General features: G+C 59.4%; 2 long non-coding RNA genes across 2 annotated transcripts; both read left to right on the top strand.

Annotated features, from left to right (window-relative positions):
• Positions 1 to 2,967: 2,967 nt before the first annotated feature.
• LOC137453442 (uncharacterized) lies at positions 2,968 to 3,920 on the top strand. The gene is made up of 3 exons (XR_010990383.1): positions 2,968 to 3,043; positions 3,347 to 3,533; positions 3,679 to 3,920. It is a non-coding gene; the product is annotated as an uncharacterized lncRNA (long non-coding RNA).
• Positions 3,921 to 8,752: 4,832 nt separating this feature from the next.
• LOC137453441 (uncharacterized) lies at positions 8,753 to 9,705 on the top strand. The gene is made up of 3 exons (XR_010990382.1): positions 8,753 to 8,828; positions 9,132 to 9,318; positions 9,464 to 9,705. It is a non-coding gene; the product is annotated as an uncharacterized lncRNA (long non-coding RNA).
• Positions 9,706 to 15,667: the final 5,962 nt, after the last annotated feature.

Here is a 15,667-nt window from a genome sequence, read left to right as displayed (position 1 = left end):
TGTCCCAGAGACACACAGAGATATGGTACTGAGGGCCACGGTTTAGCACCAGGCTTGGCAGAGAGAGAGAGTGCTTGGACTGGTGATCTTGGAAAGTCTCTCCCAACCAAACCAATCCTGTGATTCTATGGTTCAATGTTTGTGACAGCCCAGATACAGGTGAAGTGCAAAGAAACGTCAGTCAGCACTGTTTGACAGCATTTTAATCTCCTCTGAGGGAAAACAAACCAACCATGTTGAGACAAACAGAAAACACTTTGGAGAAGGATCCTATGGTGCTGTGGCAGGGCTCCAGTCCATAGAAATGGAATCCCTAGTTCTGCACAACTGATAGGAAAGAGCAACCCCTGTCAGGAACAGCAGACAGCGTAGGGAAAAGAACTTTCCCCTTAGTTGCTATTCATGTGGAACTCAGATGTACCTTTCCCTTTAGGTCCTCCAAGTGGAAAATACTCAGGTGGAGGAGCAAAGAAGTTGCCAGAGGCTGTGGAAACCCTGAAGAAACTGCTGGAGGAACTGGAGAGAGGACAGGGTGAGTGCCCTTCACTCTGCCTTAGCCCTGAGCCTGGGCAGCAGCAGCAGGCACAGGTGTGGCCACGCTGTGGCCTGCAGAGGGGCAAGGGCTGGATCCCAGCCTCCAGCAGCCCTGCTGGCTTTCAGGCCTTGCTGCCTGCTTGCTGTCTCAAGCAGCTGCTGTGTGATTGGCCCAGCAGCAGCCCTGGGTCCCTGCCACTGGCAAGGGAGGGAGAGAGGGAAGGAGGGAGATGGGGGTGGCAGTCCCTGCTGCAGCCATGCTTTGTGTCCTGGTGCCCTGAAGGAGGGACTGCTCAGGCAGCTGAGCTCTGCCCCATGCTCTCCTTCTGGCTGCCTGAGGTTTGTTGGGTGGGACAACCTGTCCCAGAGGCTGGGAGTGTGTCTGCAGGCAGCAGCATTGGGGGGAAAGAGAACTTCCTGGCCAGAGCAATAGTGCTGCACGCTTGGCAGTGGTGCCCAGGACAGCCTGACATTGCCATTGCTCCTGCAGGTGTGGCCAAGGGGGGAACTGGAAGTGGTGACAGTCCTGTGCCTGCTGGTTCCTTGACTTCTCAGTCACTCCCTGCCCTCCAGCCTGAGAAGAGCCCCACAGGTAAGTCCTGGGCAGGAAGGAGCATTGGCTGGCTCTGAATGCCCCTCAGTGCCACTGCCTGCTGCAGAAGTGTCTGCAGCTGTGCCACAGCAGCTCTTCTCCCCTCTGCTTCTTTGCAGGCTTGCCTGGAGGCCAAGGCCACCCAGCTTCCCAGGTGCCTTCCAGCACTGAGGCTCCAGCAGAAGGCACAGGTAGGTCCTGGCTTTCTCCTGCCTTTGGCAGCTGCCAGCTCCAAGCCCGAGGGACTCCCAGCCGGGCACCTCAGCCTGGTGAGGATGCAGGCCTGCCCATGGTGCCCTCTGCTTGGGTGAGCTCCTGTTGGCTGCTGGGGTTGAGTTGTGACCAGGCAGATGACAAGAGCTGACTGCAGCTTCTCTGGGTGTTTGCTTACAGCTGTGCCCCCCGGGGGAACTTCTCCAGCTCCTTGCCTGCCTCTTCCACTGCCACCCCGTGGGCATCGCAGGGGTGAGTCTGTGCTGACCTCACACCAAGCACTGCTGGTGTGCTTTATTCATGTGGAACTCAGCTGAACCCTGTCTCTTTAGGTCCTCCAAGTGGAAAATACTCAGGTGAGGGAGCAAAGAAGTTGCCAGAGGCTGTGGAAACCCTGAAGAAACTGCTGGAGGATCTGGAGAGAGGACATGGTGAGTGCCCTTCACTCTGCCTTAGTCCTGAGCCTGGGCAGCAGCAGCAGGCACCGCTGTGGCCACGCTGTGGCCTGCACAGGGCAAGGGTTGGATCCTAGCCTCCAGCAGCCCTGCTGGCTTTCAGGCCTTGCTGCCTGCTTACTGTCTTAAGCAGCTGCTGTGTGATTGGCCCAGCAGCAGCCCTGGGTCCCTGCCACTGGCAAGGGAGGGAGAGAGGGAAGGAGGGAGATGGGGGTGGCAGTCCCTGCTGCAGCCATGCTTTGTGTCCTGGTGCCCTGAAGGAGGGACTGCTCAGGCAGCTGAGCTCTGCCCCATGCTCTCCTTCTGACCTCCTGAGTTTTGTTGGGTGGGACAACCTGTCCCAGAGGCTGGGAGTGTCTGCAGGCAGCAGCACTGGGGGGAAAGAGAACTTCCTGGCCAGAGCAAAAGTGCTGCACGCTTGGCAGTGGTGCCCAGGACAGCCTGACGTTGCCATTGCTCCTGCAGGTGTGGCCAAGGGGGGAACTGGAAGTGGTGACAGTCCTGTGCCTGCTGGTTCCTTGACTTCTCAGTCACTCCCTGCCCTCCAGCCTGAGAAGAGCCCTACAGGTAAGTCCTGGGCAGGAAGGAGGGAGCCAGTGGGGCTCAGGAATGCCCCCGTGGTGCTTGGGCTTGAGAAGCTCTTGGTGGCCCTTGGAGCAGGAGGTGCTGCCGGTGCTGGCTGCCAAGGCAGGAGGCTTGTTGGGGCTGAGCTCAGAGCTTACTTTGGTGCCAGCACGGTGCCACTGCAGGCAGGCTGTAGCTCTTTGCAGGCTGCTCCTGGGCAGAGGGCAGAGCTGAGTGCCGTGGGGTGCCCGGCTCTGAATGCCCCTCAGTGCCACTCCCTGCTGCAGAAGTGTCTGCAGCTGTGCCACAGCAGCTCTTCTCCCCTCTGCTTCTTTGCAGGCTTGCCTGGAGGCCAAGGCCACCCAGCTTCCCAGGTGCCTTCCAGCACTGAGGCTCCAGCAGAAGGCACAGGTAGGTCCTGGCTTTCTCCTGCCTTTGGCAGCTGCCAGCTCCAAGCCCAGGGGACTCCCAGCCGGGCACCTCGGCCTGATGACGATGCAGACCTGCCTGTGGTGCCCTTTGCTTGGGTGAGCCCCTGCTGGCTGCTGGGGTTCAATTCTGCCCAGGCAGATGGCAAGAGCTGACTGGACTTTCTCTGGGTGTTTGCTTACAGCTGTGCCCCCAGGAAGGACTTCTCCAGCATCTCAGGTGCCTCTCCCGCAGGTACCTGCCTGGTATCCTGGGGGTGAGTCTCTGCTGTCCTGACAGCAAGGCACTGCACTGCTTGTCTATATTTTAGTTGTGTTAAACTCAGCTCAATCCTTCCTCTTAAGTTCCTCCAAGAGCAAAGTACTGAAATAAGGCAGGGGGAATGGAGAGAGGTCAGGGAGGGAGACTGGGTGCCCTTCACTCTGCCAACCTGTCCCAGAGGGTGGGAGTGTCTCTAGGCACTGGCACTGGGGGAAAAGAGGACTTCCTGGCAGTGAAAATGTGCTGCATGCTTGCCAGTGGTGCACCGGATGCACTAACATTCCCATTGCTCCTCTAGATATGGGCACAGGCACAAGTGGAGATGCTGAGACTCCTTGGCAGAAGCCATGCCTCATGGACATGAACTTTCTGAAGGTCACAGTGCGCACTCTAACCAGCAGAATGTTAACAACTAGCTGTTTCGTTATACTTGCATTTGGGGTGTGCTTTGCAGTGGCCTTTTACTGCCTCAAGAAAGTCAAAGGGTGAGTCGTGGCCTTGTCCTCCCCACTGCTCCCTTCCATGGCTGCTCAAAGCCAGGAAGCGTTTCCAGTCAGGCTGCTGTGGGCAGTGGCTGGGCAAAAGCTGCCACCTGCAGCTGAGGACTTCAGCAGTCTCCTCTCTCCACAGGAAAGGCTCTGCAGAGTCAGGAGCCCAGCTGGAAAAGGGCAGCTCCTCCTCACGCCTGGAGAACCAGAGGAGCTGCCCTGACACACCTCAAGGCTCCATCCCAGAGCAGATCCCAGAGCAGCCATTGGAGATAGTAGCAGTGCAGCTTCCACCCAGCCCACAGCCCTCCATCACCTCCCAGCCCTCCATCACCTCCCAGCGCTCCATCACCTCCCAGCGCTCCATCACCCCCCAGCTCTCCACTGCCTCCAAGCCCTCCCTCGTCTTAAGCGTCTCCAGCTCCTCCCCATCCATCTTGGTGCCACCCAACACGCCCATCATGGCCCCAAAGCGGCCCAAGAAGAACTGGTTTCCCCCCTGGAGGAGCCACCCGGGCAGAGAGCCCAGCAAGTCAGCCAGGGGCTCCTCCTTTCTGTGCTGCAAATAAATCAAGTGCTGTGTGGCATGTGGCGCTGTGGTGCTTGTCTCTGTGTGCTGAGGCTGGCAGCTGAGCATCTGTGCAGGGCCAGGGAAGGGTAAGCCCAGAGCTTGTGGGGGTGGGCAAAGCACCCATCTGAGGCAGGAGAGAAGTCCCCAGAGGCCTCTGCAATGTCCCTTCCTGGAGCGCATCGCCGCGCTGCCAGGGCGTTGGAGGGGAGCCGGGGAGCACGGCCCCGGGGGGGTGCTTGGAGCACAGCTGAAGGGCAGCCCCAGGGTCAGGGCTCGGAGCAGCAGCAGCAGCCCAGCGCCTGCAGCGGGGCCTGGCCTGGAGCGGCGCCGCCTCCCCTGGCGGCCCTGCCCTGGCTGCGGCCACACGAAGCCGCCCAGCGCCACACGGAGCGCGGTGCCAGCCCTGAGGCGCCTTGGGGCGTGTGGGGCTTTGGCGCCTTCGCTGCTGGCGCCGCCCGCGCTCAGGCTGGCAGGGGCTCAGCGCCTCCCGCTCCCTGCCGGGGCCGGGCACAACCTGCCCCCTGCAGCCCAGCACCTGGGCAGGCTCCCCTCTCCCCGGGAAAGCCTCTGCAGAGGCACGAGCCCAGCTGGGAACAGGCAGCTCTGCCTCAAGCCTGGAGGAGCTGCCCTCACACAGCTGCAAGCCCCGTCTCACAGCACAGCCCGCAGCAGCCTTTGGAGGCGCTAACGCTGCAGCCTCCACCCAGCCCACAGCTCTCCACCCCCTCAAAGCTCTCCACTTTATCCCTCTCCATCCTAGTGCCACCCGACTAGCCCAGCACGTTCCAGTGGCAGCCCCAACCCAAATGGTCTCCCCCTGGCAGCTGCCAGTGCTGTGCCGCAGCCTGGCACCAGTGGGCTGCTCGTTATCATGCTGCCACTAAAGAAATGGCTGTGAGCTGCTAAGGTGTGGGGGGGGCTGCCTCCAAGAGCTAAGCACCCAACTGAGGCAGCAAAGAAGAGACTTCAGCAGTCTCCTCTCTCCCCAGGAAAGGCTCTGCAGAGGCAGGAGCCCAGCTGCAAAAGGGCAGCTCCTCTGCTTCTCCAGGCTTGAGGAGGAGCTGCCCTGACACACCTCAAGGCTCCATCCCAGAGCAGATCCCAGAGCAGCCATTGGAGACAGTAGCAGTGGAGCCTCCACCCAGCCCAAATACCTCCACCATCTCCGAGCCCTCTAGTTCATCCTCATCCATCCTGGTACCACTAGACCCACCCCAGCTCTCTACAACTCTCTGAAAGGAGACTGAAGCCAGGAGGGGATTAGAATCACAGAATTGTCAGGGTCTGAAGGGACCTCAAGGGTCATTGAGTTCCAACCCTCCTGCCATGGGCACGGACACCTCACACTACAGCAGGTTGCTCACAGCCACATCCAGCCTGGCTGCAAAAACCTCCAGGCAGGAGGCTTCCACCACCTCCCTGGGCAACCTGTGCCACTGTCTCACCACCCTCATGAGGAAGAACTTCTCCCTAACATCCAGTCTGAAGCTTCCCATTTCTAGTTTTGCTCCATTGGTTGGTCTCTTCTCCCTAGTAACAAGTGATAGGATAAGAGGAATTGGCCTCAAGTTGCACCAGGGCAGGCTGAAGTTGGACTTCAGGAGGAACTTTGCTGAAAGAGTTCTCAAACCCTGGCCCGGGCTGCCCAGGGAGGTGATCGAATCCCCATCCCTGGAGGTGTCCCAGAGACACACAGAGATATGGTACTGAGGGCCACGGTTTAGCACCAGGCTTGGCAGAGAGAGAGAGTGCTTGGACTGGTGATCTTGGAAAGTCTCTCCCAACCAAACCAATCCTGTGATTCTATGGTTCAATGTTTGTGACAGCCCAGATACAGGTGAAGTGCAAAGAAACGTCAGTCAGCACTGTTTGACAGCATTTTAATCTCCTCTGAGGGAAAACAAACCAACCATGTTGAGACAAACAGAAAACACTTTGGAGAAGGATCCTATGGTGCTGTGGCAGGGCTCCAGTCCATAGAAATGGAATCCCTAGTTCTGCACAACTGATAGGAAAGAGCAACCCCTGTCAGGAACAGCAGACAGCGTAGGGAAAAGAACTTTCCCCTTAGTTGCTATTCATGTGGAACTCAGATGTACCTTTCCCTTTAGGTCCTCCAAGTGGAAAATACTCAGGTGGAGGAGCAAAGAAGTTGCCAGAGGCTGTGGAAACCCTGAAGAAACTGCTGGAGGAACTGGAGAGAGGACAGGGTGAGTGCCCTTCACTCTGCCTTAGCCCTGAGCCTGGGCAGCAGCAGCAGGCACAGGTGTGGCCACGCTGTGGCCTGCAGAGGGGCAAGGGCTGGATCCCAGCCTCCAGCAGCCCTGCTGGCTTTCAGGCCTTGCTGCCTGCTTGCTGTCTCAAGCAGCTGCTGTGTGATTGGCCCAGCAGCAGCCCTGGGTCCCTGCCACTGGCAAGGGAGGGAGAGAGGGAAGGAGGGAGATGGGGGTGGCAGTCCCTGCTGCAGCCATGCTTTGTGTCCTGGTGCCCTGAAGGAGGGACTGCTCAGGCAGCTGAGCTCTGCCCCATGCTCTCCTTCTGGCTGCCTGAGGTTTGTTGGGTGGGACAACCTGTCCCAGAGGCTGGGAGTGTGTCTGCAGGCAGCAGCATTGGGGGGAAAGAGAACTTCCTGGCCAGAGCAATAGTGCTGCACGCTTGGCAGTGGTGCCCAGGACAGCCTGACATTGCCATTGCTCCTGCAGGTGTGGCCAAGGGGGGAACTGGAAGTGGTGACAGTCCTGTGCCTGCTGGTTCCTTGACTTCTCAGTCACTCCCTGCCCTCCAGCCTGAGAAGAGCCCCACAGGTAAGTCCTGGGCAGGAAGGAGCATTGGCTGGCTCTGAATGCCCCTCAGTGCCACTGCCTGCTGCAGAAGTGTCTGCAGCTGTGCCACAGCAGCTCTTCTCCCCTCTGCTTCTTTGCAGGCTTGCCTGGAGGCCAAGGCCACCCAGCTTCCCAGGTGCCTTCCAGCACTGAGGCTCCAGCAGAAGGCACAGGTAGGTCCTGGCTTTCTCCTGCCTTTGGCAGCTGCCAGCTCCAAGCCCGAGGGACTCCCAGCCGGGCACCTCAGCCTGGTGAGGATGCAGGCCTGCCCATGGTGCCCTCTGCTTGGGTGAGCTCCTGTTGGCTGCTGGGGTTGAGTTGTGACCAGGCAGATGACAAGAGCTGACTGCAGCTTCTCTGGGTGTTTGCTTACAGCTGTGCCCCCCGGGGGAACTTCTCCAGCTCCTTGCCTGCCTCTTCCACTGCCACCCCGTGGGCATCGCAGGGGTGAGTCTGTGCTGACCTCACACCAAGCACTGCTGGTGTGCTTTATTCATGTGGAACTCAGCTGAACCCTGTCTCTTTAGGTCCTCCAAGTGGAAAATACTCAGGTGAGGGAGCAAAGAAGTTGCCAGAGGCTGTGGAAACCCTGAAGAAACTGCTGGAGGATCTGGAGAGAGGACATGGTGAGTGCCCTTCACTCTGCCTTAGTCCTGAGCCTGGGCAGCAGCAGCAGGCACCGCTGTGGCCACGCTGTGGCCTGCACAGGGCAAGGGTTGGATCCTAGCCTCCAGCAGCCCTGCTGGCTTTCAGGCCTTGCTGCCTGCTTACTGTCTTAAGCAGCTGCTGTGTGATTGGCCCAGCAGCAGCCCTGGGTCCCTGCCACTGGCAAGGGAGGGAGAGAGGGAAGGAGGGAGATGGGGGTGGCAGTCCCTGCTGCAGCCATGCTTTGTGTCCTGGTGCCTTGAAGGAGGGACTGCTCAGGCAGCTGAGCTCTGCCCCATGCTCTCCTTCTGACCTCCTGAGTTTTGTTGGGTGGGACAACCTGTCCCAGAGGCTGGGAGTGTCTGCAGGCAGCAGCACTGGGGGGAAAGAGAACTTCCTGGCCAGAGCAAAAGTGCTGCACGCTTGGCAGTGGTGCCCAGGACAGCCTGACGTTGCCATTGCTCCTGCAGGTGTGGCCAAGGGGGGAACTGGAAGTGGTGACAGTCCTGTGCCTGCTGGTTCCTTGACTTCTCAGTCACTCCCTGCCCTCCAGCCTGAGAAGAGCCCTACAGGTAAGTCCTGGGCAGGAAGGAGGGAGCCAGTGGGGCTCAGGAATGCCCCCGTGGTGCTTGGGCTTGAGAAGCTCTTGGTGGCCCTTGGAGCAGGAGGTGCTGCCGGTGCTGGCTGCCAAGGCAGGAGGCTTGTTGGGGCTGAGCTCAGAGCTTACTTTGGTGCCAGCACGGTGCCACTGCAGGCAGGCTGTAGCTCTTTGCAGGCTGCTCCTGGGCAGAGGGCAGAGCTGAGTGCCGTGGGGTGCCCGGCTCTGAATGCCCCTCAGTGCCACTCCCTGCTGCAGAAGTGTCTGCAGCTGTGCCACAGCAGCTCTTCTCCCCTCTGCTTCTTTGCAGGCTTGCCTGGAGGCCAAGGCCACCCAGCTTCCCAGGTGCCTTCCAGCACTGAGGCTCCAGCAGAAGGCACAGGTAGGTCCTGGCTTTCTCCTGCCTTTGGCAGCTGCCAGCTCCAAGCCCAGGGGACTCCCAGCCGGGCACCTCGGCCTGATGACGATGCAGACCTGCCTGTGGTGCCCTTTGCTTGGGTGAGCCCCTGCTGGCTGCTGGGGTTCAATTCTGCCCAGGCAGATGGCAAGAGCTGACTGGACTTTCTCTGGGTGTTTGCTTACAGCTGTGCCCCCAGGAAGGACTTCTCCAGCATCTCAGGTGCCTCTCCCGCAGGTACCTGCCTGGTATCCTGGGGGTGAGTCTCTGCTGTCCTGACAGCAAGGCACTGCACTGCTTGTCTATATTTTAGTTGTGTTAAACTCAGCTCAATCCTTCCTCTTAAGTTCCTCCAAGAGCAAAGTACTGAAATAAGGCAGGGGGAATGGAGAGAGGTCAGGGAGGGAGACTGGGTGCCCTTCACTCTGCCAACCTGTCCCAGAGGGTGGGAGTGTCTCTAGGCACTGGCACTGGGGGAAAAGAGGACTTCCTGGCAGTGAAAATGTGCTGCATGCTTGCCAGTGGTGCACCGGATGCACTAACATTCCCATTGCTCCTCTAGATATGGGCACAGGCACAAGTGGAGATGCTGAGACTCCTTGGCAGAAGCCATGCCTCATGGACATGAACTTTCTGAAGGTCACAGTGCGCACTCTAACCAGCAGAATGTTAACAACTAGCTGTTTCGTTATACTTGCATTTGGGGTGTGCTTTGCAGTGGCCTTTTACTGCCTCAAGAAAGTCAAAGGGTGAGTCGTGGCCTTGTCCTCCCCACTGCTCCCTTCCATGGCTGCTCAAAGCCAGGAAGCGTTTCCAGTCAGGCTGCTGTGGGCAGTGGCTGGGCAAAAGCTGCCACCTGCAGCTGAGGACTTCAGCAGTCTCCTCTCTCCACAGGAAAGGCTCTGCAGAGTCAGGAGCCCAGCTGGAAAAGGGCAGCTCCTCCTCACGCCTGGAGAACCAGAGGAGCTGCCCTGACACACCTCAAGGCTCCATCCCAGAGCAGATCCCAGAGCAGCCATTGGAGATAGTAGCAGTGCAGCTTCCACCCAGCCCACAGCCCTCCATCACCTCCCAGCCCTCCATCACCTCCCAGCGCTCCATCACCTCCCAGCGCTCCATCACCCCCCAGCTCTCCACTGCCTCCAAGCCCTCCCTCGTCTTAAGCGTCTCCAGCTCCTCCCCATCCATCTTGGTGCCACCCAACACGCCCATCATGGCCCCAAAGCGGCCCAAGAAGAACTGGTTTCCCCCCTGGAGGAGCCACCCGGGCAGAGAGCCCAGCAAGTCAGCCAGGGGCTCCTCCTTTCTGTGCTGCAAATAAATCAAGTGCTGTGTGGCATGTGGCGCTGTGGTGCTTGTCTCTGTGTGCTGAGGCTGGCAGCTGAGCATCTGTGCAGGGCCAGGGAAGGGTAAGCCCAGAGCTTGTGGGGGTGGGCAAAGCACCCATCTGAGGCAGGAGAGAAGTCCCCAGAGGCCTCTGCAATGTCCCTTCCTGGAGCGCATCGCCGCGCTGCCAGGGCGTTGGAGGGGAGCCGGGGAGCACGGCCCCGGGGGGGTGCTTGGAGCACAGCTGAAGGGCAGCCCCAGGGTCAGGGCTCGGAGCAGCAGCAGCAGCAGCAGCAGCAGCCCAGCGCCTGCAGCGGGGCCTGGCCTGGAGCGGCGCCGCCTCCCCTGGCGGCCCTGCCCTGGCTGCGGCCACACGAAGCCGCCCAGCGCCACACCGAGCGCGGTGCCAGCCCTGAGGCGCCTTGGGGCGTGTGGGGCTTTGGCGCCTTCGCTGCTGGCGCCGCCCGCGCTGAGGCTGGCAGGGGCTCAGCGCCTCCCGCTCCCTGCCGGGGCCGGGCACAACCTGCCCCCTGCAGCCCAGCACCTGGGCAGGCTCCCCTCTCCCCGGGAAAGCCTCTGCAGAGGCACGAGCCCAGCTGGGAACAGGCAGCTCTGCCTCAAGCCTGGAGGAGCTGCCCTCACACAGCTGCAAGCCCCGTCTCACAGCACAGCCCGCAGCAGCCTTTGGAGGCGCTAACGCTGCAGCCTCCACCCAGCCCACAGCTCTCCACCCCCTCAAAGCTCTCCACTTTATCCCTCTCCATCCTAGTGCCACCCGACTAGCCCAGCACGTTCCAGTGGCAGCCCCAACCCAAATGGTCTCCCCCTGGCAGCTGCCAGTGCTGTGCCGCAGCCTGGCACCAGTGGGCTGCTCGTTATCATGCTGCCACTAAAGAAATGGCTGTGAGCTGCTAAGGTGTGGGGGGGGCTGCCTCCAAGAGCAAAGCACCCAACTGAGGCAGCAAAGAAGAGACTTCAGCAGTCTCCTCTCTCCCCAGGAAAGGCTCTGCAGAGGCAGGAGCCCAGCTGCAAAAGGGCAGCTCCTCTGCTTCTCCAGGCTTGAGGAGGAGCTGCCCTGACACACCTCAAGGCTCCATCCCAGAGCAGATCCCAGAGCAGATCCCAGAGCAGCCATTGGAGACAGTAGCAGTGGAGCCTCCACCCAGCCCAAATACCTCCACCATCTCCGAGCCCTCTAGTTCATCCTCATCCATCCTGGTACCACTAGACCCACCCCAGCTCTCTACAACTCTCTGAAAGGAGACTGAAGCCAGGAGGGGATTAGAATCACAGAATTGTCAGGGTCTGAAGGGACCTCAAGGGTCATTGAGTTCCAACCCTCCTGCCATGGGCACGGACACCTCACACTACAGCAGGTTGCTCACAGCCACATCCAGCCTGGCTGCAAAAACCTCCAGGCAGGAGGCTTCCACCACCTCCCTGGGCAACCTGTGCCACTGTCTCACCACCCTCATGAGGAAGAACTTCTCCCTAACATCCAGTCTGAAGCTTCCCATTTCTAGTTTTGCTCCATTGGTTGGTCTCTTCTCCCTAGTAACAAGTGATAGGATAAGAGGAATTGGCCTCAAGTTGCACCAGGGCAGGCTGAAGTTGGACTTCAGGAGGAACTTTGCTGAAAGAGTTCTCAAACCCTGGCACGGGCTGCCCAGGGAGGTGATCGAATCCCCATCCCTGGAGGTGTCCCAGAGACACACAGAGATATGGTACTGAGGGCCACGGTTTAGCACCAGGCTTGGCAGAGAGAGAGAGTGCTTGGACTGGTGATCTTGGAAAGTCTCTCCCAACCAAACCAATCCTGTGATTCTATGGTTCAATGTTTGTGACAGCCCAGATACAGGTGAAGTGCAAAGAAACGTCAGTCAGCACTGTTTGACAGCATTTTAATCTCCTCTGAGGGAAAACAAACCAACCATGTTGAGACAAACAGAAAACACTTTGGAGAAGGATCCTATGGTGCTGTGGCAGGGCTCCAGTCCATAGAAATGGAATCCCTAGTTCTGCACAACTGATAGGAAAGAGCAACCCCTGTCAGGAACAGCAGACAGCGTAGGGAAAAGAACTTTCCCCTTAGTTGCTATTCATGTGGAACTCAGCTGTACCTTTCCCTTTAGGTCCTCCAAGTGGAAAATACTCAGGTGGAGGAGCAAAGAAGTTGCCAGAGGCTGTGGAAACCCTGAAGAAACTGCTGGAGGAACTGGAGAGAGGACAGGGTGAGTGCCCTTCACTCTGCCTTAGCCCTGAGCCTGGGCAGCAGCAGCAGGCACAGGTGTGGCCACGCTATGGCCTGCAGAGGGGCAAGGGCTGGATCCCAGCCTCCAGCAGCCCTGCTGGCTTTCAGGCCTTGCTGCCTGCTTGCTGTCTCAAGCAGCTGCTGTGTGATTGGCCCAGCAGCAGCCCTGGGTCCCTGCCACTGGCAAGGGAGGGAGAGAGGGAAGGAGGGAGATGGGGGTGGCAGTCCCTGCTGCAGCCATGCTTTGTGTCCTGGTGCCCTGAAGGAGGGACTGCTCAGGCAGCTGAGCTCTGCCCCATGCTCTCCTTCTGGCTGCCTGAGGTTTGTTGGGTGGGACAACCTGTCCCAGAGGCTGGGAGTGTGTCTGCAGGCAGCAGCACTGGGGGGAAAGAGAACTTCCTGGCCAGAGCAATAGTGCTGCACGCTTGGCAGTGGTGCCCAGGACAGCCTGACGTTGCCATTGCTCCTGCAGGTGTGGCCAAGGGGGGAACTGGAAGTGGTGACAGTCCTGTGCCTGCTGGTTCCTTGACTTCTCAGTCACTCCCTGCCCTCCAGCCTGAGAAGAGCCCCACAGGTAAGTCCTGGGCAGGAAGGAGCATTGGCTGGCTCTGAATGCCCCTCAGTGCCACTGCCTGCTGCAGAAGTGTCTGCAGCTGTGCCACAGCAGCTCTTCTCCCCTCTGCTTCTTTGCAGGCTTGCCTGGAGGCCAAGGCCACCCAGCTTCCCAGGTGCCTTCCAGCACTGAGGCTCCAGCAGAAGGCACAGGTAGGTCCTGGCTTTCTCCTGCCTTTGGCAGCTGCCAGCTCCAAGCCCGAGGGACTCCCAGCCGGGCACCTCAGCCTGGTGAGGATGCAGGCCTGCCCATGGTGCCCTCTGCTTGGGTGAGCTCCTGTTGGCTGCTGGGGTTGAGTTGTGACCAGGCAGATGACAAGAGCTGACTGCAGCTTCTCTGGGTGTTTGCTTACAGCTGTGCCCCCCGGGGGAACTTCTCCAGCTCCTTGCCTGCCTCTTCCACTGCCACCCCGTGGGCATCGCAGGGGTGAGTCTGTGCTGACCTCACACCAAGCACTGCTGGTGTGCTTTATTCATGTGGAACTCAGCTGAACCCTGTCTCTTTAGGTCCTCCAAGTGGAAAATACTCAGGTGAGGGAGCAAAGAAGTTGCCAGAGGCTGTGGAAACCCTGAAGAAACTGCTGGAGGATCTGGAGAGAGGACATGGTGAGTGCCCTTCACTCTGCCTTAGTCCTGAGCCTGGGCAGCAGCAGCAGGCACCGCTGTGGCCACGCTGTGGCCTGCACAGGGCAAGGGTTGGATCCTAGCCTCCAGCAGCCCTGCTGGCTTTCAGGCCTTGCTGCCTGCTTACTGTCTTAAGCAGCTGCTGTGTGATTGGCCCAGCAGCAGCCCTGGGTCCCTGCCACTGGCAAGGGAGGGAGAGAGGGAAGGAGGGAGATGGGGGTGGCAGTCCCTGCTGCAGCCATGCTTTGTGTCCTGGTGCCCTGAAGGAGGGACTGCTCAGGCAGCTGAGCTCTGCCCCATGCTCTCCTTCTGACCTCCTGAGTTTTGTTGGGTGGGACAACCTGTCCCAGAGGCTGGGAGTGTCTGCAGGCAGCAGCACTGGGGGGAAAGAGAACTTCCTGGCCAGAGCAAAAGTGCTGCACGCTTGGCAGTGGTGCCCAGGACAGCCTGACGTTGCCATTGCTCCTGCAGGTGTGGCCAAGGGGGGAACTGGAAGTGGTGACAGTCCTGTGCCTGCTGGTTCCTTGACTTCTCAGTCACTCCCTGCCCTCCAGCCTGAGAAGAGCCCTACAGGTAAGTCCTGGGCAGGAAGGAGGGAGCCAGTGGGGCTCAGGAATGCCCCCGTGGTGCTTGGGCTTGAGAAGCTCTTGGTGGCCCTTGGAGCAGGAGGTGCTGCCGGTGCTGGCTGCCAAGGCAGGAGGCTTGTTGGGGCTGAGCTCAGAGCTTACTTTGGTGCCAGCACGGTGCCACTGCAGGCAGGCTGTAGCTCTTTGCAGGCTGCTCCTGGGCAGAGGGCAGAGCTGAGTGCCGTGGGGTGCCCGGCTCTGAATGCCCCTCAGTGCCACTCCCTGCTGCAGAAGTGTCTGCAGCTGTGCCACAGCAGCTCTTCTCCCCTCTGCTTCTTTGCAGGCTTGCCTGGAGGCCAAGGCCACCCAGCTTCCCAGGTGCCTTCCAGCACTGAGGCTCCAGCAGAAGGCACAGGTAGGTCCTGGCTTTCTCCTGCCTTTGGCAGCTGCCAGCTCCAAGCCCAGGGGACTCCCAGCCGGGCACCTCGGCCTGATGACGATGCAGACCTGCCTGTGGTGCCCTTTGCTTGGGTGAGCCCCTGCTGGCTGCTGGGGTTCAATTCTGCCCAGGCAGATGGCAAGAGCTGACTGGACTTTCTCTGGGTGTTTGCTTACAGCTGTGCCCCCAGGAAGGACTTCTCCAGCATCTCAGGTGCCTCTCCCGCAGGTACCTGCCTGGTATCCTGGGGGTGAGTCTCTGCTGTCCTGACAGCAAGGCACTGCACTGCTTGTCTATATTTTAGTTGTGTTAAACTCAGCTCAATCCTTCCTCTTAAGTTCCTCCAAGAGCAAAGTACTGAAATAAGGCAGGGGGAATGGAGAGAGGTCAGGGAGGGAGACTGGGTGCCCTTCACTCTGCCAACCTGTCCCAGAGGGTGGGAGTGTCTCTAGGCACTGGCACTGGGGGAAAAGAGGACTTCCTGGCAGTGAAAATGTGCTGCATGCTTGCCAGTGGTGCACCGGATGCACTAACATTCCCATTGCTCCTCTAGATATGGGCACAGGCACAAGTGGAGATGCTGAGACTCCTTGGCAGAAGCCATGCCTCATGGACATGAACTTTCTGAAGGTCACAGTGCACACTCTAACCAGCAGAATGTTAACAACTAGCTGTTTCGTTATACTTGCATTTGGGGTGTGCTTTGCAGTGGCCTTTTACTGCCTCAAGAAAGTCAAAGGGTGAGTCGTGGCCTTGTCCTCCCCACTGCTCCCTTCCATGGCTGCTCAAAGCCAGGAAGCGTTTCCAGTCAGGCTGCTGTGGGCAGTGGCTGGGCAAAAGCTGCCACCTGCAGCTGAGGACTTCAGCAGTCTCCTCTCTCCACAGGAAAGGCTCTGCAGAGTCAGGAGCCCAGCTGGAAAAGGGCAGCTCCTCCTCACGCCTGGAGAACCAGAGGAGCTGCCCTGACACACCTCAAGGCTCCATCCCAGAGCAGATCCCAGAGCAGCCATTGGAGATAGTAGCAGTGCAGCTTCCACCCAGCCCACAGCCCTCCATCACCTCCCAGCCCTCCATCACCCCCCAGCTCTCCACTGCCTCCAAGCCCTCCCTCGTCTTAAGCGTCTCCAGCTCCTCCCCATCCATCTTGGTGCCACCCAACACGCCCATCATGGCCCCAAAGCGGCCCAAGAAGAACTGGTTTCCCCCCTGGAGGAGCCACCCGGGCAGAGAGCCCAGCAAGTCAGCCAGGGGCTCCTCCTTTCTGTGCTGCAAATAAATCA

Source organism: Melanerpes formicivorus, unplaced genomic scaffold (genome assembly GCF_026170545.1).
Source record: "Melanerpes formicivorus ecotype bairdi unplaced genomic scaffold, bMelFor1.0.p_v2 SCAF_66, whole genome shotgun sequence".
NCBI lineage: Eukaryota > Metazoa > Chordata > Aves > Piciformes > Picidae > Melanerpes > Melanerpes formicivorus.
Note: the sequence above shows the minus strand (reverse complement) of the source record. Positions and strands in the feature narration are given on the sequence as shown.